This window comes from Dama dama, chromosome 17 (assembly GCF_033118175.1).
Source record: "Dama dama isolate Ldn47 chromosome 17, ASM3311817v1, whole genome shotgun sequence".
NCBI classification, from domain to species: domain Eukaryota; kingdom Metazoa; phylum Chordata; class Mammalia; order Artiodactyla; family Cervidae; genus Dama; species Dama dama.
In genome coordinates, this window is record NC_083697.1 from 10,236,875 (window position 1) to 10,264,295 (window position 27,421).

Sequence of the window (27,421 nt, forward strand, 5' to 3'; positions counted from 1 at the left end):
TCACTGACTCAAAGGACATGAGTTTGAGTAAACTCTGGGAGTTGGTGATGGACAGGGAGGCCTGGCATGCTGCAGTCCATGGGGTCACAAAGAGTCAGACACGACTGAGCGACTGAACTGAACTGAACTGAGGACTCAAGTCCAAAAGGCAACCTCTCAAATAGCTTTGAGGTAGGTAAAGATAGCTAGGTAGGTAAAAAAGGTAGGTAAAATAGCTCTGAAGAGGTAAAGAGCAAGGATACATAGAAGTTTCAACTGTGACAAAAACCAGTTAGTCGGAACATCAAAAGATTATTGTTAAAGAAGCTAAGGAATTTAACACTTTTCAATGCATGGGAACATACATATAAGAGTCTGGGCTCACTGAAATCATTGCTTTTACATGCACCTCTGCTATCTGGGGCCTGAGTCCTGTGTTTTCTCATCTTGAGTCCCCACAGGGCACACACAGGGAGCAGCTGCAGGGCACTAAGTCTTGGCAGTGAGCAGCCTATTTGTCTCCATCCTGACTTCCATCAGGATGCACCGTATGGTTGACTGCAGCAGCTGACTGCTACATGGTAAGCGTTCTTTGTTTCCAGCCTTATAGCATCTGGGCTTACTGGTAGGGGGACTGTAGTGGCTTGAGGGCTGCAACATCCCTTATTTGTTAATGTGGCAGGCAGCATTTTTTATTCATGCTGCCAAGTTTATTTTGATGTGGCTTGTCCCCAGGTAGATATGGGCAGATGAGCAGCTTGTGGACACAGCTGCCTTCTCCTAGTGCCCTCTTTTCCCTTGCTCTCTCTCTCTCTCTCTCTCTCTCTCTGTCTGTCTCTGTTTCTCTGTCTCTCTCCCTAGAGAACCTAAAATTAGACACACATATGAGCACCTCACTGTCCTTCTCTTTTTCTGTTCTCCCCACAATCTCAGTAAGAGGATTTTCTTTACATCATTTTGTCACACGAGTGTATGCTCCTCAGTTCTTTGTCTCATCACAACAAAAATTTGGAGTGACGGACATTGAAGCCCCCTCTGCAGGTCACAGCTCTTGGAGGACAGACTGTGTTATAGCTCTTAAATAAATCAGTGTTACAGCTCAGTGTTACAGCTATATTTATTTAGATAATAGCAGGAAAATCCATCTTCGAGGCATGAGGGCACGTGGATCCAAAGACGCGAAGAGAAGATCGCCCCGTTGCGCGGAAGAGAGAGAGAGAGAGAGAGAGAAGAGGGCTTTGGCTCCTCTTTTTATGTTTCTTTTTCCCCCTGGGCCTGTCCTATGCAAATTGGGCTTAGGCAGGAGCGTTGTTTGTTTTACCTAAGGTTCTCACTCCAGTCCTCGGACCTTCCTTTGTTCTATTTTCGCGGGCTTTCTCCTCCCAGGTCTTTTAGCCACTGCCATTTTGGACTCCTTTTCCCTATTCTAACCACCTAACAATTTCTTCTAACTTCCTCTCCTCCTTCTGATTCTAGCTAAGATTTAAGAATAGATAGCAGTTCCTTCTGTACATGAAAAAATATCCGTGAGCTACATTTTTCTAAATTGGTTGTTGATCGGCTAGTACTCTGACAATGGAGTTATTGTCTTGTTGCATAATCTTATTTCACAATAATAAGTTTAAGCCTACTTAGATAACATATATTTATGTGATTCATTTTGTATGTGACTAAAACAAAAACAAAAACAATCACAAGGAGAAATGGAAGATTTTATATGTGTACAAAGTAAAGTAGAACTTGCAACTCAAGCCATTCTATTTAATGTAACAAGGAGATAAATGTTTCTCATTTAGATTCATAAACTCTTATATTAGGTAAGTGCTTATCAGCTTACATTGATCCAGGGAATTGTTAAACCAAAAAGAGCAAGTTGAATGAGCTACAGAGAAATTCTTAAGCAGAAGCACTGATTTTCTTCTTACACAGTTATCTTTGATTGCCAGTAAATCTTAGAGATGATTAAAACAAAAAGGAGGTAAGAGTTTTTAGAATATATAAACCTTGCCAGCAAATGGCTGAAACTCACTAAAGGTCACTTAATGCTCCTATGGATCCAGAACATGGAAATCATTTCTTTCCTCCTAAGTTCTTACCAGGTGTCTAGAAGCTACAAATATTCCTGAATTTTTAATAAGGTATCAATTTTCATATTTTGTGAGTTATCTATTCTATGGGACCTCTAGTTAATGGAATTCTTCCTCTAGGCAATCTTTTAATAGAAAAGATATTCTTTACATTTTCTTGTCATTTCTGGTTCCAATTAATGAGCCAGAAGCATAAATGACCATACATTTTTCTTTATTTATTTTATAATGTTTAATGAGTATCTGTGTTCCAGATAATGCTTTCAGTTCTAGAAACACAGCGACTGAACCACAAACTATACTCTTAAGGACCTCACTGTCTAGCAGGGATGGCAGGGAAAGGAAAAATTGGTTTCTGTTCAGTAAGATGAGTGCCTTGGTAGAAATAATTATGAGCTAGAGTGAGAAAATAAAGGAAAGGGCAAGGAAGGCAGCACAGAGGAGGTGTCACATGTGCTGTGTCTTGATGGATGAGTAGGAGTTTTCCAGGTTGACAGAGGGAAGAACCTTCGGAATAGTCTACAATGTGTACTAATGCAGAGAGTTTGAAAAAGCATGAGTTTGAGATCACATTTTTATTTTAGTTATGTTCTGCTGACTCTAGGCAAAATCAGAATCATTTTATCTTTGGTAAGTTGTAATTTCTAAAAACTTGAAACCAGTGGCACATTTTATGTATTTTCACACATTGGTCTTCGAGAGTGAAGTTCATCCTTAAATTCAGAATGAAGTTCAGTTTCATCTAAATGTTTTACATTATATTTACCTTCCACTAGTGTTAAAACAAAGATAAAAACAATTACATGCTCCCTTTGTGTCTCAGATGGTAAAAAAAAATCTGCCTGCAATGCAGGAGACCTGGGTTCAGTCCCTGGGTTGGGAAGATCCTGTGGAGAAGGAAATGGCAACCCACTCTAGTATTCTTGCCTGGAGAATTCTATGGACAGAGAAGCCTGGCAGGTTACAGCCCATGGGGTGGCAAAGAGTTGGACACGACTGAGCCACTAACACTTCAGGGCTTCCTGTTGGTTCAGGCAATAAAGAATCTGCCTGAAGTGCAGGCGACCTGGGATCAATCCCTGGGTATGGAAGATCCCCTTGAAAAGGGAAAGGCAACCCATTATAGTATTCTTGTCCAGAGAATTCCACGGATGGAGGAGCCCAGTGGGCTACAGTTCCTGGCTCCCAAAGAGTGGGACCCAATTGAGCAATTAACACAATGCACCAAGAAGGAGAGGTGCCTGTGTCACAGCACACCCAGAAATAAGCAGCTTTAGGAAACGTGTCCTGGTCTGACGTAGTGTGGCTTCTCTTTCTGGTCTCTCTCTGACAGCTGGGGGAGGAGGACCTCTCTGCTCTGTTCCTCCCTGTCTTCCTGCATCCACTTGAGAAGGAGCTGCTGCTCTCATATATAAATAAATCCAAGAAATTCCACTTCCTTCACCAGTGGTGAGAAAGCTTTAAGTTAAAAATACATGCTAATCCAGAAATATTCTCCTTTGCTCTTCTATTTTAGGTAACTGAGTTAGGCAATTCACCGACAAACTCAACAGCTCTACCCGTGATTTTCTCACCTAATAGGTTGTCAAGTCCTCCCAAGATGCAGATTTGGGCGAGGGGAGGGTGGTGTGGGAAAAGGTCACGCTTAGCCACAGCCACTGAGCCTCTGCCAGATATCTGCTTTTGTGGTCACTGGTCACCGACTCCACGATCACTAAGTGGTACTTTGTTTTCCATTTGCTTTGTTTATAGAATTACCTTGGGAAACTTATGGGGAGAAGGGAGAAGGAGGGATGACTGGCAGATCTGGGGCATTTTTGCATTTAGTACCGCCAGATACTATTAAGCGTACGCTTTTAATTCCTAACTTTCTGCTACACTGTCAGTGGGCTGGAAAGTGAAATAATGCAGCTAGCCTCTAGAAACCAAATTGCATCAGGGGAGGTAAGGGCAATGTAGGGTCAGCAGATGGAGACCACGCTTCAGACAATCAAGAGAAGAAATAGGGGCTGAGGAAAATATATCTGGAATTTGCTGAGGTTTGGGGAAATAAGAACTCGTATTGTGAATATGTTACTTCATGTAACCCTTTAGTGAATTAATTAATTGCCATTAATTAAAGAATGCCATTAATCCAGAAATTCCAGTCTGAGGTATTTATCCTTCAAATATACTTGCATAAGCAGTTAAATTTTTGTGTATGAAGATCTTCATTGCAATTCTGTAAGATTGAAGATTCTGTAAGATTGAAAATAACCCAGATAATAATAATAAATTGGTTAAAAATTATGCAATAATGTATGATGCATTGTACAAAAGAATACTAAAAAGACATTGAAAAGGATGATTCTATGTGGTCATATTTACTGTGCAGAAATTTGTTATTAAATAAAAAAATAAGTAACAAAGCATTTGTTGCTGTTGTTCAGTCATCCAGTCATGTCTGACTCTTTGTGACCCCATGAACTGCAGCACGCCAGGTCTTCCTGTCCCTCACCACCTCCCGAAGTTTGCCCAAGTTTATTTCCATTGCATCAGTGATACCATCCAGCCATCTCATCCTCTGATGCCCTCTTCTCCTTCTGCCCTCAATCTTTCCCAGTAGCAGGGACTTTTCCCATGACTCAGCTGTTCGCATTAAATGACCAGAATACTGAAGTTTCAGCTTCAGCATCAGTCCTTCCAATGAGTATTCAGGGTTGATTTCCCTTCAGATTGACCAGTTTGGTCTCCTTGATGTTCAAGGAAATCTCAAGATGTTCAAAGGCATCAATTCTTCAGTGGTCTGCTCTTTATAGTCCAATTCTCACAACTGTACATGATCACTGGGAAGACCATAGCCTTAACTACATGGACCTACATTTGTCAGCAGAGTAATGTCTCTGCTTTTCAACACGCTGTCTAGGTTTGGCATAGCTTTCCTGCCAAGAAGCAAATGTCTTCTGATTTCCTGGCTACAATCACCATCGGCAGTGATTTTAGAGCCTAAGAAGAGGAAATCTGCCACTACTTCTACCTTTTCCCCCTCTATTTGCCAAAAAGTAATGGGGCTGGATGCCATGATCTTAAGGCTTTTTGTTTGTTTTTTAATATTTAGTTTTAAGCCTACTCTTTTTTTTTTTTTTTTTAAGCCTACTCTTTCACTCTCCTCCTTCACCCTCATCAAGAGGCTCTTTAGTTCCTCTTGACTTTCTGCCATTAGAGTGTGTATCATCTGCATAGCTGAGGTTGTTGATGTTTTTCCCACCTATCTTGATTCTAGCTTGTAACTCATCCAGCCTTGCATTTCTCATGATGTACTCAGAGTATAGATTAAACAAATAGGGTGACAGCAGACAGCCCTGTCATACTCTTTTCTCAATCTTGAACCAATTAGTTGTTCCATACAGGGTTCTAACTGTTGCTTCTTCACCTGCATACAGGTTTCTCAGGAAACAGGTAAGATGGTCTGGTATTTCCATCTCTTTAAAAGCTTTCCACAGTTTATAATGATCCAAACAGTCAAAAGCTTTGGAGTACCTGAGGAAACAGAGGTAAGTGTTTTTCTGGAATTCTCTACCTTTCTCTATGATCCAGAGAATGTTTGAAATTTGATCTCTGGTTCCTCATCCTTTCCTAAATCCGGCTGGGACATCTGGAAGTTCTTGGTTTGCATAATGCTGAAGCATGCAAGATTTTAAGCATGACCTTACTAGCATGCTTTAAGCATAGACCTGTTTAAGCATAGACCTCTATCTTTAAGCATAGACCTTACTAGACCTGGACATGGAACAATAGACTGTTCTGAATTGGGAGAGGAGTATATCAAGGCTATATATTGTCCTTCTGTTTATTTAACTTATATGCAGAGTATATCATGCAAAATGCCAGGCTGGATGAAGCACAAGCTGGAATCAACACTGCTGACAGAAATTTCAATAACCTCAAATATACAGGTGACACCACCGTTATGGCAGAAAGTGAAGAAGAACTAAAGAGCCTCTTGATGAAAGTGAAAGATGAGAGTGAAAAAGCTGGCTTAAAACTCAACATTAAAAAAACTAACACCATGGCATTTGGTCTCATTACTTCATGGCAAATACATGGGGAAACAATGAAAACAGTGTCAGACTTTATTTTGGGGGGCTTCAAAATCACTGCAGATGGTGACTGCAGCCATGAAATTAAAAAATGCTTTCTCCTTGGAAGAAAAGTTATGACCAACCTAGGCAGCATATTAAAAAGCAGAGACATTACTTTGCTGACAAAGGTCCACCTAGTCAAAGGTTTGTTTTTTTCCAGTCATCATGTATGGATGTGAGAGTTGGACTATAAAGAAAGCTGGGTGCCAAAGAATTGATGCTTTTGAACTGTGGTGTTGGAGAAGACTCTTGAGAGTCTCTTAGACAGCAGGGTGATCCAATCAGTCCATCCTAAAGGAAATCAGTCCTGAATATCCATTTAATGGACTGATGTTGAAGCTGAAACTCCAATACTTTGGCCATCTGATGCAAAGAGCTGACTCATTGGAAAAGACCCTGATGCTGGGAAAGATTGAAGGCAGGAGGAGAGGGAGATGACAGAGAATGAGATGGTTGGATGGCATCACCAACTCCATGGACTTGAGTTTAAGCAAGCTCCAGGAGTTGGTGATGGACAGGGAAGCCTAGCATGCTGCAGTCCATGGGATTGCAAAGAGTTGGACATGACTGAGTGACTGAACTGAACTGAATTGAACTACTAGCATGGGAGATGAATGAAGTTGTCCAATGGTTAGCACATTCTGTAATATTACCCTTCTTGGGAATCAGTATGAGGATTGACCTTCACGGATCACTGCCTTGTCATGGTGAAGGGGCTTGTGTAACTCGATGAAGCTATGAGCCATGCTGTGTAGGGCCACCTAAGATAATGGGTCAGAGCACAGAGTTCTGACAAAACGTGATCCTCTGGAGGAGGGAATGGCAAACCACCCCAATATACTTTCTGTGAGAATCTCATGAACTGTATAAAAGTACAAAGCACTTGTAATAAGTTCCTATTTATATAAAAACAAAAAATATGTGTATGCTTCCATATAAAAAGTTCAAGGAAAAATACATTTTATGAATACACAATACTGTTCACAGTAGACACACTTGAGAAATATGTAGAGTGCATGTGTATATATTTTTTTAAAAATAAAGTTTATGCATTGCTTTTATGATAAGATAGTTGTAAGAGTTCATAGGGTAGGCTGCAAGTGAAAATAATAGCATAAAATTTAACATATTAAACAAATTGTACAGATTTGGTTAATTACTCTTCCTTGAAGAGATTTCTTTCCTTGTCTTCTATGACATCACTCCTAAGTGACACGTATTTTTCATGTAAATCCTTTGTCATTCCTGATTCTTCTGTTAGCATTGTCTCTTCCCCTTTCTAGCAAAGATGTGTGTTGGACCTATTTGCTCCCCTCAATGTACAGAGTTTATCCAGATCTACCCTAACCCTCTGACTTCACTTACATCTCCATGCTGATGACTCACAGATTTATCTATCAGTGCAAACTCCTTTCCTGAATCTCAGATCAATACATTTAGTTCCCTCCAAAAATGATGTTCCTCAGGAGAGAGATGCAGGAGGGAGGGGATGTCTGTATGCAGAGGGCTGGTTCGCTCTGTAGTACAGCAGAAACTAACACAACATTGTAAAGCAATTATAGTTCACAAATAGTAAATGAAAAAAAGAATGTACCTCACATTCAATGTGCACAAAAATACCCTCTTACTCTCAATTAATCCTATCCATCACCAGTATTTTTCTTCTCAGTGAATATCATTACAGATCCCCAGGAGACACCAGACAAATGTAGTTGCTTACACAAGGAATGCGGGTTTCTCAGCAGAGGTGGTCTCAGAGGGCAGACATGGAAGACAGGCTTGGGTGAGGTGACCGTGGAGACGGTTCACGCAAGTTGTTCTGGTTCTGTATTGGGTGTATACATTAAGGCGGGTCTGTAACTGGGTATCTTAATACTTTATATATATGGGGCATGAGGGATGGAGTAGGCAGGAGGATACTGTGGTTGGTGGAGAGGCAACAGTCATGTACTCATGTTTACTGGAAGGAGGTGATGATGCTTGACCATTTATTTGGGTTGTATGCTGTTCTTACTCTGTCTGTGCTCAGTTATGCCTACAGTCATGATTCTGTCTTTTATCATCGTGATCACAGAGAAACTTGCTGATGTTGATGTCCTGTGCAATATTTAGGTTCAGCAGGAGGTTGGCTCTTTCTTCAAAAGTCGGCAGAGTAGAAGGATGTGCATTAATCTTCTGTGAGAACACCAAAATAGCAACTAGCTGCTGACAGGAGAATGTTGTATCCCACCAAAAAAAGATACTCTGTATCCAAGATCAAAGCAGAAGCCCCAAGATGGTAGGAGGGGCTCAGTTGCATTTAAAATAGAATTTCATACCCATCAGAGACACTCAGAGGGCACAAACAAAACCTGTGTGACCAGGCCCCAGGGAAAGGAGCAGCGACCTCCACAAGAGACCGAGCCAGACCTGCCTTTGAGTGAGTGTCTCCTGCAGAGGATGGGTCAGCAGTGGCCTGCTTCAGGGGCAGGGGCTCTGGCTGTAGCAGTCCTGGGAGGCACAGCATGGCGGCATAAGTCCTCTCGGAGGAGATTGCCATTAGCTCTACTATAGAGCTGCTGAGCAGACAACCCACAAACAAGACAGCAATTATACCAAAGAAGTTCTCATACTGTTCCAAAAAGTTCTAGGGCCCACAACAGATTTCCAATCCTGGGGATCCAGCAAAGGGGCTTAGAACCCCCAGGGAATTTGACTTTGAAGGCCAGTGGAATTTGACTACAGAACTTCCACAGGACTGGGGAAAGAGAGACTCTTGGAGGGCTCAAACAAAACCTTGTGCTCACCAGGGCCCAGGAGAAAGTAGCAGTGACCCCCACCAGGACTGAGCCAGACTTGCCTGTGAGGGCCCAGGCATCTCCAGCAGACACGTGGGCCAGCAGCGACCTGCCACGGGGTCAGCGGCACTGACTACAAAGGTCCTGGGAGCCCCAGCATGCCGGCATAAGTCGTTTGGTAGGAGGTTGCCATTACTGCCATCACACCTACCAAAGTTTGGCTTCAGGCCGAACTATGAGGAGGGAACACAGCCCCACCCATCAGAAGGAAATTGGATTGAAGATTTACTGACCATGGCCTTACCCACCAGACTAAGACTCAGTTCCCCCCACGGCCAGTCAATCCCATCAGGAAGCCTCTACAAGCCTCTTGTCCTCATCCATCAGAGGGCAGACAGAATGAAAACCACAATCAGAAAAATCTAACCAAACTGATCACATGGACCACAACCTTGTCTAACTTAATGAAACTATGAGCCATGCCATGTAGAGCCGCCCAAGACGGACGGGTCACAGTGGAGAGTTCTGACAAAATGTGGTCCACTGGAGAAGGGAATGGCAAACCAGTTCAGCATTCCTGCCTTGAGGACCACATGAACAGTAGGAAAAGGCAAAAATATATGACACTGAAAGATGAACTCCCCAGGTCTGTAGGTGTCCAATATGCTACTGGAGAAGAGCAGAGAAATAGCTCCAGATGGAATGAAGAAGCTGAGCCAAAATGGAAACAACGTCCAGTTGTGGATGTGTCTGATGGTGAAAGTAAAGTCAAATGCCTTAAGACCAATATTGCATAGGAGTCTGGAATGTTAGCTCCATGAATCAATGTAAATTAGAAGTGGTCAAACAGGAAATGACAAGAGTGAGCACTAACATTTTAGGAATAAGTGAACTAAAATGAACCAGAAAGGACAAATTTAATTCAGATGACCATTATATCTACTACTGTGAGCAACAATCACTTAGAAGAAATGGAGTAGCCCTCACAGTCAACAAAGAGTCCAAAATGCAGTTCTTGGGTGCAATCTCAAAAACGATAGAATGATCTTGGTTTGTTTCCAAGGCAAACTATTCAATATCACAGTGCTCCAAGTCTATTCCCCAATGACTATTGTTGAAGAAGTTGAAGTTGAACAGTTCTATGAAGACCTACAAGATCTTCTAGAACAAAAACACCAAAAAAGATATCCTTTTCATCATAGGGGACTGTAATGCAAAAGGAGGAAATCAAGAATTAGCAGGAGTAACAGGCAAGTTTGGCCTTGGAGTACAAAATGAAGTAGGACAAAGGCTAACAGAGTTTTGCCAAGAGAACACACTGGTCATATCATGCACACTCTTCCAACAACACAAGAGACTTTACACATGGACAACACCAGATGGTCAATACCAAAATCAGATTGATTTTATTCTTTGCAGATGAAGAAGGAGAAGCTCTATACAGTCAGCAAAAACAAGACCAGGAGCTGATTGTGGCTCAGATCATAAGCTCCTTATTGCCAAATTCAGACTTATATTGAAGAAAGTAGGGAGAATCACTAAGCCATCCAGGTATGACCTAAATCAAATCCCTTATGCTTATATCATGGAAGTGACAAATAGATTCAACAGATTATATCTGATAGACAGAGTGCCTGAAGAACTATGGACAGAGGTTTGTAGCATTGTACAGGAAGTGGTAGTCAAAATCATCCCCAAGAAAAAGAAATGCAAAAAGGCAAAATGAATGTCTGAGGAGGCCTTAAAAATGGGTGAGAAAAGAAGTGAAAAGCAAAAAAGAAAAAGAAAGACATACCCATCTGAATGCAGAGTTCCAAAGAATAACAAGGAGAGATAAGAAAGCCTTCCTCAGTGATCAATGCAAAGAAATAGAGGGAAACTGTAGAATGGGAAAGACCAGTGATCTCTTCAAAAAAATTAGAGATACCAAGGAAATATTTCATGCAAAGATGGACACAATAAAGGACAGAAACACTATGGACCTAACAGCAGCAAAGATATTAAGAAGAGGAGGCAAGTATAAACAGAAAACCTGTACAAAAAAGATCTTAATGACCCAGGTAACCACGATGGTGTGATCACTCACCTAGATCTAGATATATTGGAGTGGGAAGTCAAGTGGGACTTAGGGAGCATCACTGTGAACAAAGCTAGAGGAGGTGATGAAACTGCATTGGAGCTATTTCAAACCCAGAAGATAATGCTATTAAAGTGTTTCACTCAATATGTCAGCAAACTTGGAAAACTGAGCAGTCGCTGCAGGACTGGAAAATGTCAGTTTTCATTCCAATCCCAAAGAAGAGCAATGCCAAAGAATGTTCAAACTACCACAGAATTGCACTCGTCTCACACGCTAGTAAAGTAATGCTCAAAATTCTCCAAGCCAGGCTTCAACAGTACGTGCACCAAGAACTTCCAGATGTTCAAGCTGGATTTAGAAAAGGCAGAGGAACCAGAGATCAAATTGGCAACATCCACTGGATCATAGAGAAAGCAAGGAAATCCAAGAAAAATATCTATTTCTGCTTTATTAACTATGCCAAAGCCTTTGACTTTGTGGATAACAACAAACTGTGGAAAATTCTTAAATAGATGGAAATATCAGACCACCTTACCTGCCTCCTATGAAACCTATATGCAGGTTAACAAGCAACAGTCAGAACCAGATATGGAACAACAGACTAGTTCAAAATTGAGAAAAGAGTACATCAAGGCTGTATATTGTCACCCTGCTTATATGCAGAGTGCATCATGCGAAATTCTTATCTGGATGAAGTACAGGGTGAAATCAAGATTGCTGGGAGAAATATCAATAACTTCATATATGCAGATGACACCACTTTTATGGCATAAAGTGAAGATGAACTAAAGACCCTCTTGATGAATGTGAAAGAGGAGAGTGAAAAAGCTGGCTTGAACTCAACATTCAAATGCTAAGATCATGCCATCCAGTCCCATCACTTCATGGCAAAAATAGATGGGGAAACAATGGCAACAGTGAGAGAGTTTTTTTGGGGGGGCTCCAAAATCACCGCAGATGGTGACTGCAGCCATGAAATTAAAAGACAATTGCTCCTTGGAAGAAAAGCTATCTAACACCTAGACAGGGTATTAAAAAGCAGAGACATTATTTTGCTGATAAAGGTCCATATAGTCAAAGCTATAGTTTTTCCAGTAGTCTTGTAGGGATGTGAGAGTTGAACCACAAAGAAGGCTAAATGCCAAAGAATTGATGCTTTCAAATTGTGGTGCTGGAGAAAACTCTTGAAAGTCTCTTGGACTGCAAGGACATCAAATCAGTCAAATCTGAAGGAAATCAACTGTGAATAATTACTGGAGAGACAGATGGTGAAGCTGAAGCTCCAATACTTTAGCTACTTGATGCAAACAGCCAAATCACTGTGGAAAAGACCCTGATGCTGGGAGACTGAAGGGTAAGAAGAAGAGGATAGCAGAAGATGAGATGGTTAGATAGCATCCTCTACTCAATGGACATGGATTTGAGCAAAGTCCAGGAGATAGCAAAGGACAGAGGAGCCTTGTGTGCTACAGTCCATGGGGTGGCAAAGACACAACTTAGAGAGTGAACAACAACAACAACCTCTTACCCAACGTTTGTCTCTCAATACTGGATTCTTGAATGATGAGCAGCGAGACGTGAGTCTGATAACAATGAAGCTGAAATGTCTCATCAGAGAGAACAAAGTCAAAAAGCTAGTCAGCCAACTTTGCCATGTCTTTTTAGTGGTGCTCAATGTCAGCCTTTGGCAAAGAAAGCATGTCTATTCCTCGGAGAAGCAAAATATGTAGGATAGAAAGGACAGCTGTGGTTCAACAACCATGGCTAAGAGCTCTTTGATGATTGCATCTCTAAGGGTGAGGCTGGAGCGGGAGATCAATTATTAAAATGTCTATTAAAATAAGAGAGATTTGTTTGTATCCTCTTGATTATCTTCCTTTAGCCTGGTGGCTTAGGAAAAGCTAGTTATATATTCTTTTTGGTATAGAAATTCTGATGGTATTTTGATTTGTTCTTTACTGGATAACAACAGAAAACTAAGCACACAGGTCTGAAGTAATTGTATTCAAAATCACCACCCTAAATAAAGACCTTTCGTCCTCATTCTCAACAGATGAACTTATATATATGAACATATATAAGTTGAAGCTGTCAGGAGAGAATGATTTACTTGTCTATTTTCTGTCTCTTTATAACTTCATTCATTCTTAAATATTTTCATTTCATAGACATAAAGTTGTTAATTTTATAAGAATAATATGTCTGAAATCTTGAGCCCACCCTCTAGAGTAAGTTTCAGTAAAAATGCTCAGTAAAAGCCCAGAGTTAACTTTCAGTCTTTCTGGTCTCTAATGCTGCTCTGCCTCCTCCTTTACAACTCTTGAAAAGTGAGCTTCCTAGACAAGCTCAGGTTGAATTTGGCCTCTGTCCTAGACCTCTATGTGTCCATTATTCCCTTTTCTCTCTTTTAAAAAATTATTTTAATTAGAGAATAATTACTTTACATTTATTGTGGTGGTTTTTGCCATATGTCAATATGAATCAGCCACAGGTATACATGTGTCCCCACTATCCAGAAGCCCCCTCCCACCGTCCTCCCCACCCTATCTCTGGTTTTTCCCAGAGCCCTGGCTTTGGGTGACCTGCTTCATGCATCAAATTTGCACGGGTCATCCTTTCTTCTTTTCCTGTTGACTCGTCTTGGCTCATTCATCCCAGCACCATTTCCTACTGATCCCAATACCTAAAAATCTCCCTGTGTACTCCTGGCCAATTTCACCACTATTGCTTTCATCACCCTTGATTAGAACAGTTTCTTAAAAGAAAAATATTTATTTATTTATTTGGTAGTATCAGTCTTAGTTGCAGCATTTGATATCTTTAATTATGGCTCATAGACTCTCTAGTTGTGGCAGGGGCTAGTTGCTCCACAGGATGTGGGGTCTTAGTTCCCTGACCAGGGATTGAACCTGTGTTCCCTGCATTATAAGGCAGATACTTAACCATTGGACCACCAGTCAAGTCCTTAGAACAGATTCTTTGACCCCAATCTGGTGAATCCTAACTCATCATTCAAGATTCATGCCTGGGGCCACCTCCTCTGATAAGCCCTCTCCCTTCTGTGGGGACTTGGCCCCCTGCCTTCTGCATTCTGTGCCCTACACCTCACTTTTATGGTTCTCAGCATTATCCATCTACATGGGTCCTATATCTTTTCCTCTATAGAGTGTGAGCTCCTGAGTATTGTTTCATCCATTTTTACATCCTATGTGCAGTGTCTGGTTCACAGAAGAAGTACAATAAGTGTTTTTTAAAAACAGTGGAAGAATACAAGGAGCATCTTTCCATCTGTCTGGATTCTGGTTTCTGTTATTATGATACAAGCCTTGAGAGTAGGAGAATTGTGAAACGAATGCCAAGTAAATTAATTGTCTCAACAATTTCCTTAAATCTCATTTTAAGGATGACAGCCGTGGTTTCTCTTTCTGGGTTGACTTATTCTACTTCTAGTTCTACTTCTAACAGAGAGGACAGAATATGTTCTTTTCAAATGGAATATGGCATTATCACCTATTGATAAATCAAATTAAAAGTGAGAAGAAAAAAACAAGTTTAATTTTGTTAGAGATGAGGAAAATATATTCCAAATGAGGATGAATGGAGGCTTATCTTCAGAAGGTTAAGAATATACTTAGACATCCACTCATTTGATTATCTACTTAACAAGTACTATTAAGCATTTATTACATGCTCAAAACTGCCTTGAGAGTTTAGCACTAATAAGGACTGGGCATGATTCTTTCTTTTTTGTAATATACCAGTTTCCCAGAACTCAAAATATTGGTCTACTTTTTTGCCTTATGATTTGCAGGAGGCATGAAAGACAAATATGTTTTATGCTTAAAGTATGCTTGAAACATCAAAATATCTTCATAAATGGATCCTATTATCTCTTTCCCACTGGTAATGTTTTATTTGTTTAAAAAGTAGGATTCAAATTTTCTTGTCTTGATGGAAAGAAATGGATATTAAAAAAGATTTCAGGGAGCAATTTTACTTACAGGCTTATTCTTCTATGATTGGGAAATAGTTACAAAGAGGTTCTCCTTCCTACCCCCATCCCAGCTTATGAAGAAAGGATAGTAAAAATAATTTGTAACCTATCTTTAAAAAAACAACAGCAACAAAACAGCAGTGGAGAACTTTTCAAAGTGAACTAAAGATGCTTTGGAACTGATTAGGATAAGAATGATATTTCTATACAATATTTTGTTATTTTGCCTTAAGTTGTTAATTTCCTAATCTCTCACCTTTTGAACCAGTTTTTGGAGCTGGAGAAAACTCTTGAGAGTCCCTTGGACAGCAAGGAAGTCAGACCAGTCAATCCTAAAGGAAATTGGAAGTGAAAGTGCAAGTCACTCAGTTGTCTCTGACTCCTTGTGACCACATGGACTATACAGCCATGGAATTCTCCAGGCCAGAATACTGGAGTGGGTAGTCTTTCTCTTTTCCAGGGGATCTTTCCAACCCAGGAATTGAACCCAGGTCTCCTGCATTGCCAGTGGATTCTTTAGCAGCTGAGCCATAGAAATCAACTCCAAATATTCACTGGAATGACTGATGCTGAAGCTGAAGCTCCAATACTTTGGCCACCTGATGGAAATAACAGACTCATTGGAAAAGACCCTGATTCTGGGAAAGATTGAAGGCAGGAGGAGAAGAGGGATGACAGAGGATGAGATGGTTGGATGGCATCACCAGCTCAATGAACATGAGTTTGAGGAACTCTGAGACATAGTGAAGGACAGGGAAGCTTGGCGTGCTTATGTTCATGGGATCATGAAGAGTTGGACACCACTTAGTGACTAAATAGCAACAGCAACATAAAACCAGGACACCCAAGATGAGCAGACGTTAGCGCTTTATATCCTTTACCTGCTAAGAAACTGCTTAGTCAGAGGTGAGGGACCATGGGACGTCAACTGTGAGACTGTGATTGGCTTGCATGGAGTCAGGAGTGCTCTCAAGATTAGAAGGGTGGGGAGAGAAAGAGGCAGGATCCAGGAGGCAGTCACCATGGAAACACTAGTTAATCGTATGGGGAATTGGATCCTGGATGTGGGCAATAGGGATGTGCCTTCACAGCCCTTCCTATACCTGCAGACCAGTCAGATAGCTGCTCGTCAAAGGAGTGTTATGTTGGTCAAGGATGTTGCCTTTAGCCGAGGGTGGTCACATGGAGGGGGGATCCCATGACCCAATAACTGTCAGTCTTCCTAGATGCCAGGGAAGAGTTCTTCCACCTTGAAGTGGGAGGTCCAAGCAGTGTAAATCCAGATGCACTAAATGGGTTGAATGAGGAGACAGATGACTGAAGACACAGGTGACCTTGGGTTTATGTAGACCACACCATGGCATTGAGGTTGGGAGATGAGGAACTTAAATATTTGTGTCACCAGGCAATTTAATAAACAAATTGGTGAGATGTTGTCTTTGTGTATATGTACGACTGTCCTGTGACATCAGCCAGCCTCTCTCAACTATTTGAATGAATTAATAATCTATTAATTATTATAATAATGCATTAAGTCCCCTAAGCTATTCTGCAGTGATCTCTAAGAAAGGATTTTGGGGGACTTTTGCTTTCTTTAAGAGCACCTTAAATTTTGAATTTTTAAATGGTCTCAAAATATTTTCATGATTTTACAAAATTTCAGATTATAGGTGGTCAGTAAAAAACTGATGGGAGTATTATTGACTGAATAAAAATGATGGAACTTCAGGCTTGGTATGCTAAATTTACTGAGTCCTTAATGATAAAGTGAAAAAGATGATCTTTGAATTAGTGAAAAGAAAGAGGTAATTCAGTCCTTTGAACATGAAAGTGTGTTCCTTTTTTATCTTTCATTTTTTCTGGAAGAAATGGGAACTGAACACTGGGAGATTCTTCAGTCTTCAACTGTGAAGTTGGGCTGTCAGAGGACTGCAGTCCACATCCTTCTCAAATCTTGTATACTGACTTTGTATGTTTTGTAGTTTGTAAAAATTTTAGGTTAACTTATTAATTTTTCTAATTTAATGGTGGATTCTTTTGAACTTTTTGTATATAATAATAAAATTTTCAAATGACAGTTTTATTTCTTTTACATTCTTTAATTAATTATGAATATTTACTTACCCTTGTACTGTTTAGCACCTTCAGTGTCATGAAGGTCAGTCTGCTGTGGCTGCCATACAAAATACCACAGACTATGTGGCTGAAACTAAAGAAATTTAATTTCACAATTCTAGATCTAAAAGTGAGAGGGTAACAGGCAGGAAGGCCAGGGGTCTCCAAACGGAGGAAATAGGCTGCAAGTGTCAGACATTTTTATCTCTCTTAAGCAGCAGGAGGAAACAAACTAGCAATATTTCTTTTTCTTCTCTATACAAATTTAAAAGGAGGTTTCTTTTAAAATGCTGTGTTGCCATGACACCTGGTTTCACCTGAAGCTAACTATTCTCAAAACCTTGAGTTAACCAATACATTTTTTCTTATGGAAATGTTTGTCTTAAGCTATGTTAATGTACCCCAGACTCTGTCTTCAAGTTGGTTCCACCAAATGACCCAACCTACTTACTCAGATATTGTTCCCCTAATCTATGTAAACAAAACTATTTGTTTGGTAAAGATTCAAGTCAATCGTTTATGGCCTGGGATGAATTATCTGGTGCCAAGATTATCACAAAGTGCAACTTATGGATGAGGGGCCTGGTGCCATTCTGAGTTTTAAGACATTCCTTTCTTTTCATTAACAGACTGCGAGTGACTATATAACTTACAGCTGAAGACTAGCAGGGGGTACTCGTTCTACCCCCTTCTGATGCCTATGTCAAAAGCTTTCTCTATCTCCTTTATACTTTAATAAAACTTTATTACACAAAAGCTCTGAGTGATCCAGCCTCATCTCTGGCCCCAGATTGAATTTGTCTTCTCTGGAGGCCAAGAATCCCAGCGTCTTATCATTCACCAACAACCTTTCAAAAGTCCTCATCAAGATGCTGATGCAGTTGGTTTCTTCTAGGTCTTCTTTTCTTGGCTTGTACAACTTGTCTTCTTCTGGGATCTTCATGTGGTTTTTCCCTCAGTGCGTGCCTGTGTCCTAGTATCCTCTTCTTATAATGACATCCATTAGAGTTGATTAAGGTACACCCTAATAACCTCATTTTAACCTAATTACTGTGCAAGATACTATCTTCAAATACCTTCTATGGTATTGGGGGCTATAACTTCAACATAAAATTTTGTGGGGACACAATTCAGCCTAGAACAATAGATATTCTTGTTTTGTTTCATTTTCATGTTTTATAATTAATGTAATATGTCAATTTCAGTGGCATAAACTTAAAGACAATTGGCTCTGGACCCTTCATATCACACCCACACCCAACACATCAAGTCAGCAATATTTTATGGACAAATTCCCTTTGGAATAAATCAGGAACTGATTGTTAAGTCTTCTGCATCATGGGAGAATGCAAAACCAGACTGACCAAAGCTGGTAGGAAGATACAGGATGTCTTCCTGCCAGAGACCCTGCACCTATTGCAGTGCCTATGATCAGGAGGAGACTCCCTAGCTCCACCCGGCTTCACCATGGGGAAAAGGGGACTTGGTCCAGGGTCCCAGCTCTTCTAAAGGGGGTCCTCACTTAGAGGACTGGCTTTTGTCTTATCTGTCTTGGAGAGCTGATAGTTCTGGGACAGTCTAGCTGCCCCAGGGGGAATGAAGGCAGTGATTTTGACTGCTAAATGCTTTAGCTCCCACCTTCTTTAGTACAAAATGAGCAAGCAAAAGCCACAGTGGCCTGCTTCTCCCTGGGGAGGGTTCATAGAGACTCTCAGAATCTCTGGTCAGGCTTGTTGGTGAGGCATTTCTCCTGTACAAAGGTAGATAAAGAAGACTGAAATCCATACCTGCTTTCTCCAACACATAGGCACTGATACATAAAGTCAAGGAAAATGAAGAACCAGGCAAAGATGTTCCAAACAAAAGAACAAGATGAGCCTCCAGAAACCAACTCTAATTAAGTGGAGTTGTACGATTTACTTAACAGAAAATTAAAAATAGCTCTCACTAAATCCACGTACCTATGGATACCTTATCTTCGACAAAGGAGGCAAGGATAGACAATGGAAAAAAGACAACCTCTTTAACAAGTGGTGCTGGGAAAACTGGTCAACCACTTGTAAAAGAATGAAACTAGAACACTTTCTAACACCATACACAAAAATAAACTCAAAATGGATTAAAGATCTAAATGTAAGACCAGAAAATATAAAACTCCTAGAGGAGAAAATAGGCAAAACACTCTCCCACATAAATCACAGCAAGATCCTCTATGACCCACCTCCCAGAATATTGGAAATAAAAGCAAAAATAAACAAGTGGGACCTAATCAAACTTAAAAGCTTTTGCACAACAAAGGAAACTATAAGCAAGGTGAAAAGAGAGCCCTCAGAATGGGAGAAAATAATAGGAAATGAAGCAACAGACAAAGGATTAATCTCAAAAATATACAAGCAACTCCTACAGCTCAATTCCAGAAAAATAAACGACCCAATCAAAAAATGGACCAAAGATCTAAACAGACATTTCTCCAAAGAAGACATACAGATGGCTAACAAACACATGAAAAGATGCTCAACATCACTCATTATCAGAGAAATGCAAATCAAAACCACAATGAGGTACCATTACATGCCAGTCAGGATGGCTGCTATCCAAAAGTCTACAAGCAATATATACTGGAGAGGGTGTGGAGAAAAGGGAACCCTCTTACACTGTTGGTGGGAATGCAAACTAGTACAGCCACTATGGAGAACAGTGTGGAGATTCCCTAAAAAACTGGAAATAGAACTGCCATATGACCCGGCAATCCCTCTCCTGGGCATACACACTGAGGAAACCAGATCTGAAAGAGACACGTGCACCCCAATGTTCATCGCAGCACTGTTTATAATAGCCAGGACATGGAAGCAACCTAGATGCCCATCAGCAGACGAATGGATAAGGAAGCTGTGGTACACACACACTATGGAATATTACTCAGCCATTAAAAAGAATTCATTTGAATCAGTTCTAATGAGATGGATGAAACTGGAGCCCCTTATACAGAGTGAAGTAAGCCAGAAAGATAAAGAACATTACAGCATACTAACACATATATATGGAATTTAAAAAGATGGTAACAATAACCCTATATGCAAAACAGAAAAAGAGACACATGTACAGAAGAGACTTTTGGACTCTGTGGGAGAAGGCGAGGGTGGGATGTTCTGAGAGAATAGCATTGAAACAAGTATACTATCAAGCGTGAAACAGATCACCAGCCCAGGTTGGATGCATGAGACAAGTGCTCAGGGCTGGTGCACTGGGAAGACCCAGAGGGATGGGATGGGGAGGGAGGTGGGAGGGGGGATCGGTATGGGGAACACATGTAAATCCATGGCTGATTCATGTCAATGTATGGCAAAAACCACTACAATATTGTAAAGTAATTAGCCTCCAACTGATAAAAATAAATGAAAAAAAAAAAAAGCTCTCACAAAGATCCATAGAAAAACACATGAACAGAAAGAGAATTTCACAACATAGAAAATATTTTAAAAATACCAAACAGAATACATGACCCTGAAAAACAAATAATTGAACAGAAAAACTCACTGAGTTATTTTAAAATAACTGCTACAACTAATAAATGAATTTTTTAAAAGTTGTAGGATACAAGATCAACATACAAAAATCAGTTGTGTTTCTATACACTAACAATGGGCTGTCTTGGGGGGGTGGGTTTCAGGATGGGGAACACATGTACACCCGTGGCTGATTCATGTCAATGTATGGCAAAAACCACTACAATATTGTAAAGTAATTAGCCTCCAATTAAAACAAAAACAAACAAACAATGAACTGTCTGAAAAGGAAAGTAGGAAAACAATCCCATGTACAATAGCATCAAAAGGAACAAAATACTCGGAAATAAACTTACTAAGGAGATGAATGACTAGAAAGACAGCCTGTGTTAATGGATTGGAAGAACTAATTTTGTTAAAACATTGACATGACCCAAAGCAATCTACAGATTCAATTCAATCTTTATCTATATTCCAATGAAATATTCTAATAAAAATAGAAAAAAGCAATTCTACAATTCATGTGGCACTACAAAAGGTTATAAACGGCCAAAACTATTTTGAGAAAGAAAAATAAGGCTGGAACATTGTGTTTCTGGTTTTAAAATGCATTGCAGGCATACCATGGAGATATGGAGACTTGGTGCCAGACCACAACAATAAAGCAAATAACACAATAAAGTGAGTCATATGAAGTTTTTGGTTTTCCTGTGCATATAAAAGTTATGTTTATACTATACTGTAGTCTATTAAATGGACAATAGTGTTATGTCTAACAAAACAATGTACATATCTTATTTAAAAATTCTTTATTCCTAAAAAATGGTAAAAATCATCCAATCCTTCAGTGAGTCATAACTTTTAAAACTTGTGGTGAAGTACCACAAAGTAAAGCTCAATAAAATGAGGTTTTCCTGTTCAAAGCTAAAGTCATCATGCTGTTAGCATAAAGACAGACATATAGATCAATGGAATAGCATAGAACGCCTAAAAATGAATCCTAACATAAATGATCAACTGATTTTCAATGAGAATATTAAGAATACACAATTGGGGAAAGGAGAGTCTCTTCAACAAATGGTGCTGGGATCTCCAGCCTCTATTTCAAAATGTAACCACCACTCTTACTTAGAACACATTGTATTAGTTCTATTATAATTAAATCTTGTGCTACATATTCTTTTATGTCCAGCTTCTTTTACTCAATATTTATTTTTCTGAGTATCACGTTTTGTTGCACGGAGCAGTATTCCTTTCATTTCTATTTTTGTAATGTATTTCATTGTATAAAGAGATGACTGTTATCAAGGCCAGACTCAGTACTGCTTGCTGCATGACAGGGCCAATAGATCAAGAGATAAGTTGTTGGGGCAAGGAATAGTGACTTTATTTGGAAAAATGTCAGGTTTGGAAAGATGTCAGACTGAGAAAATGGTGAACTAGTGTCCCAGAGAACCAACTTCCCAGAGTTAGAATTCAGGCTTCTTTTATAGAGAAAGGGGAGGGAGTAAAGTCAGACAATTTCTGGTTTGGGTCAGCCTCAGGAGTGAATGTATTAATTTCTTCCTCCCTGCAGTCATTCACAGGGCCTGGTCAGGATGTTTCCTCTGAACTAAACAAAGGTGTTTTAGCTTAGTGAATGCTCATTACTTGGGAGACAAGGTTCCCAGAAATGGGCCATTGTGTGTAGTTCAAGCTTATAGGCAATATCCCTTTAGTAATTAATCTGTTATAGAATACAAAGTTTCTTTCCTATTGCAACACCATTTACTGCTTCTGCAGAAAGACTACTACAGATAACAGTATTATAAACATTCCTGTGCACAGCTTGATGCAAATGTGAAGGCATTTCTGTTGATCATGGAGTATACATAAGCTCAAATGTAGTAGTCATCTAAGTTTCCAAAGAGTGTATACTAGTTTATATAACCCAGATCATGGATATATGAAATTTCTGTTTTCTCTATATCCTTGCCAAAATTTGCATATTTATTTAAAAATTAGCCATTCTGGTTGATGTACAGTGGTGTCTCATTGAAATTTTATTTCCCTTGATTGCTAATAAGTTTGCTCTTCATATATACTTACTGGCTATCTAGATATTCTCTTTTAATCAGTAGCTGTTCAAATCTCTTGCCAAATTAAAAAAAAAAAAAAAAGAACATACATTGACAGCCTTTTCCTATAGTTCTTAAGATATTCTAAATGTGATCCTCTATTGTTACAGGTGTCACAAATATCTTTCCCACTCTGTGACTAGCATTTTAATTTGCAGTTTTTTCTCTACATGTAATGATTTTTGGTTTAAACTGATGTTCAGTTGTCTCCTAGAAGTCTGTTTATGTCACCTACTTCAGTGCACAATCATCCCGGAAAATGGCTACAAGTTCCTTTCGTGTGTATGTGGGGGGTCCAGTCAGAAGATTTATAGCATCAGCTATAAGCAGGGAAGAAGGATCATTCCTTAAGAGGAACAAGATGACCTCTCTCATGTGCATGGTCTGGGGTCTGTCTGTTAGCTAAGGTCCTCACTTGCCCCTCTCTGTGGTGACTCTCATAAGTCTTAACCTTTCCCAGATCTATAGAGCTCTTGGTCCTGTATGCCAAGGAGCACTTTTGCTAGAACCTGTCTATTTCAGTTTTAGGGACTCCCATGATTTTGGTTAGCTCTTGGCAAAGATTCCTCTGGATTAATCCTTTCTGAGTATGATTTGGGCCCTATTAGCCATTATGCCCTATTACCCATTATGGTAAAACATCCACTTCATTTCTGGCCCTAAGATCCTGCAATGACCATGAAATTCAGGGAGCCCGTCCCCAGGGCAGCAATTAACATGGTCAGTCATGGCCTGTGCTGAACTGGACACATCCTCTTGATACTCCGGGAGATGTGGAGAACGTGTATATGAAAATTTACTCCGGCCTCTTCCAGTCTTCCTAAGGCTTTAAAATCTTCCTGTATAACATCAACTCTCAAAATGTTTCGTCTCAATTTCCCTTCATATTCTTTAAAAATATGTATTTGTTTATTTGGCTGCGTTGGGTCTTAGCTGTGACGTGTGGGCTCTCCACTGCAGTGCGCGGGCTCCTCTTCGCGGTGTGCCAGCTCTGGAGCGTGCGGGCTCAGTCGTTGCTGTGGTGAGTTTAGGTCCCAGGCCAGGGATCAAACCCACGTCCCCTGCCCTGGAAGGTGAGTTCTTAACTACTGGACCACCAGGGATGTCCCCTCCTTTTATATCCTTAAACATTATTGAGAAACTCAAAGAATTTTACTTATGTGACTTATTGAGTACCCAAATTAAAATGGTTAAATGTTAATGATGTTTATCAATAATTTATTTAGAATAACAAGAATAAAATCATCACATATTGACATAAATGACATACTTTTAGTGGAAATAGCTACATTTTCTCAAACAAAAATAATGACAAAAGTAATATTGCTTTATACTCTTGAAAATATCTTTGAAAACAAGAAAGGATAGCTAGGTTTCATATCTGCTCCTGTATTCAGTTTTTTGAGGTAGGTTACTTCAGGTGGAACAGATGAAAGAATTGATTCACATGGATGTTTAGTTGGAAAATGGAGGAATATTTTAATAGTTTTCTCAGATAATTGTAGATACTCTTCTTTGATTTAGCACAGACGTGAAAGTGAAGTGAAAGTCACTCAGTCGTGTCCGACTCTTTGCCACCCCACAGACTATATAGTTCATGGAATTCTCCAGGCCACAATACTGGAGTGGGTAGCTTTTTCCTTCTTCAGGGATCTTCCTAATCCAGTGATTGAACCCAGGTCTCCCACAATGCAGGTGGATTCTTTACCAGCTGAGCCACAAGGGAGGCCCAAACTGCCCCATAATAATTTCTTAAGGGTTAATTTCACTGTGACAATGAACCCATATAAATAAAATTTTCTATTCTATAGCAACATTAACATCTATTGCTATGCCTTGCACTTTGAATATATCTCTTATCCATTCATTATTTTGTAGCACCATGCATTGATTCTCTGAGTTATTCAGATTTTTGAAATATTGACATGTTCCGTTATACAATATTAAAAACTAACTTTTGATAATATCAGTACCAACCTCAAATTCTTTATGCATGCTTCCTTTGCCATTACACAAAATACTAAAAATGAATGTACTCAAGTAGTGGAACTTTACAATGTTAACAGTTTTTACTACTTCATCAAAAACATTATTAAGTGAAACTGGCAATTTTTTTTTTTTGTACAAGTTCATGGTGGTAAAGCATACAAAAACTGTTAATATAGTGTAGTACATTGCTGTGATTTATGGTAATATGTCAGTAGTTCTACATACTTTTTTTTTTTAACATTATCAGTATAAATGTCAAGCTGGTGGAAAAAGTAAATAATATATAAAATTATTATGAAATTAGTTTGGATCCTGCAAGCCTCATATAAGGTTCTTAGGGACTCCAGTCATCTGTGAAATACATTGAGAACTATTGCTCTACAATATACCAAGAAAGTTCTAGTGTCTTGCCTTACTTAGTGTAGGCCAGCACTGGGTCTAGATTTCTGTCAATAAATCAGGAAAATGTTAGAGCCATGGCCAGTGACTTTTTGACTCATTCAATCTGGAATTTCTCTTTTGTAAGCCCATATGAATAACTTGAGCTTGGGCCAGCATTACATTTTCCCCGCCAGAGGCAGCAACACTGGGATTCATTCTCTTAAGTGCTCCTCAGATTTCTACTGATACATAATGGCAACACCCTGTGACTTCTGTGATGATATGTCTTGCATCTCCTCAGGGGCTACACCTTCACCTTATCCTCTGGTGCCTCCCAAGATTTCTCTGGTTGTAGTTCTAGAAATATGCCAGCAAATGTGGAAAACTCCGCAGTGGCCACAGGACTGGGAAAGGTATTTTCATTTCAATCCCAAAGAAGGGCATTGCCAAAGAATGTTCAAACTACTGCATAATTGCACTCATTTCACAAGCTAGCAAGTTAATGCTCAAAATCCTACAAGCTAGGCTTTAATAATACGTGAACTGAGAACTTCCAGATATACAAGCTGGATTTAGAAAAGGCAGAGGAACTAGAGATCAAATTGCCAACATCCATTGGATCATAGAGAAAGCAAGGAAATTCCAGAAAAAAATATATACTTCTGCTTCATTGACTACAGTAAAGCCTTTGACTATATGGTTCACAACAAACTGTGAAAAATTCTTAAAGATATAGGAATACCAGACCACTTGACCTGCCTCCTGAGAAACCTATATGCTGGTAAAGAAGCAACAGTTAGAACTGGACATGGAACAACAGTCTAGTTCAAAATCTGGAAAAGAGTATGTCAAGGCTGTATATTGCCATCCTGCTTATTTAACTTATATGCAGAATATATCGTGTGAAATGCAGGGCTGGATGAAGCACAAGCTGGAATCAAGATTGTTGGGAGAAATATCAATAACTTCAGATATGCAGATGATACCACACTAATGGCAGAAAGCAAAGAGGAACTAAAGAGCCTCTTGATGAATGTGAAAGAGGAGAGTGAAAAAGCTAAACTAGAAACTCAATATTGGGGAAAAACAAACAAACAAACAAAGATCTTGGCATATGGTCCCATCACTTCATGGCCATTAGATGGGGAAACAGTGGAAAGAGTGACAGATTTCTCCTTCTTGGGCTCCTAAATCACTGCAGACCAGTGACTGCAGCCATGAAATTAAAAGACGCTTGCTCCTTGGAAGAAAAGCTATGACAAACCTAGCCAGTGTTTTAAAAACCAGAGACATTGCTGTGCCAAAAAAGGTCCATATAGTCAAAGCTATGGTTTTTCCAGTAGTCATGTAGGGATGTGAGAGTTAGATCATAAAGAAAGGTGAGTGCCAAAAAATTGATGCATTCAAACTGTGATACTGGAGAAGACTCTTGAGAGTTGTTTAGACAGCAAGGAGATCCAATCAGTCAATTCTAAAGGAAATCAACCCTGAACATACATTGGAAGAACTGATGCTGAAGCTGAAGCTCCAATATTTGGCTACTTGATTCAAGGAGCCACCACACTGGAAAAAGACTCTGATGCTGGGAAAGATTGAGGGCAAGAGGGGAAGGGGATGACAGAGGATGAGATGGTTGGATGGCATCACTGACTCAATGGACATAAGTTTGAGCAAACTCAGGGAGATAGTGAAGGACAGGGAAGCCTGGCTGCTGCAATTCATAGGATTGCAAAGAGTCAGATAGGATTTAGTTACTGAACAACAACAACATCTAGAAACAACAAAGATAGTGGGGATAGGACAATAAAAGGGTTAATAAGTTATTATTTCTAAGGTAACTGCAAGGGGTTGTCATAGCAAACACCCTCTTCCAACAACACAAGAGAAGAATCTACACATGGACATCACCAGATGGTCAATACCGAAATCAGATTGATTATATTCTTTGAAGCCAAAGATAGAGAAGCTCTATACAGTTGGCAAAAACAAGACCAAGAGCTGACTGTGTCTCAGATCATGAAGCCCTTATTGCCAAATTCAGAGTTAAATTGAAAGTGGGGAAAATCATTAGAGCATTCAGGTATGACCTAAATCAAATCCCTTATGCTTATATAGTGGAAGTAAAAAATAGATTCAAGGGATTAGATCTGATGGAGAGAGTGCCTGAAGAACTATGAATGGAGGTTCATGACATTGAAAAAGAAGCAGTGATAAAGACCATCCCCAAGAAAAAGAAATGCAAAAAGGCAAAATGGTTGTCTGAGGAGGCCTTACA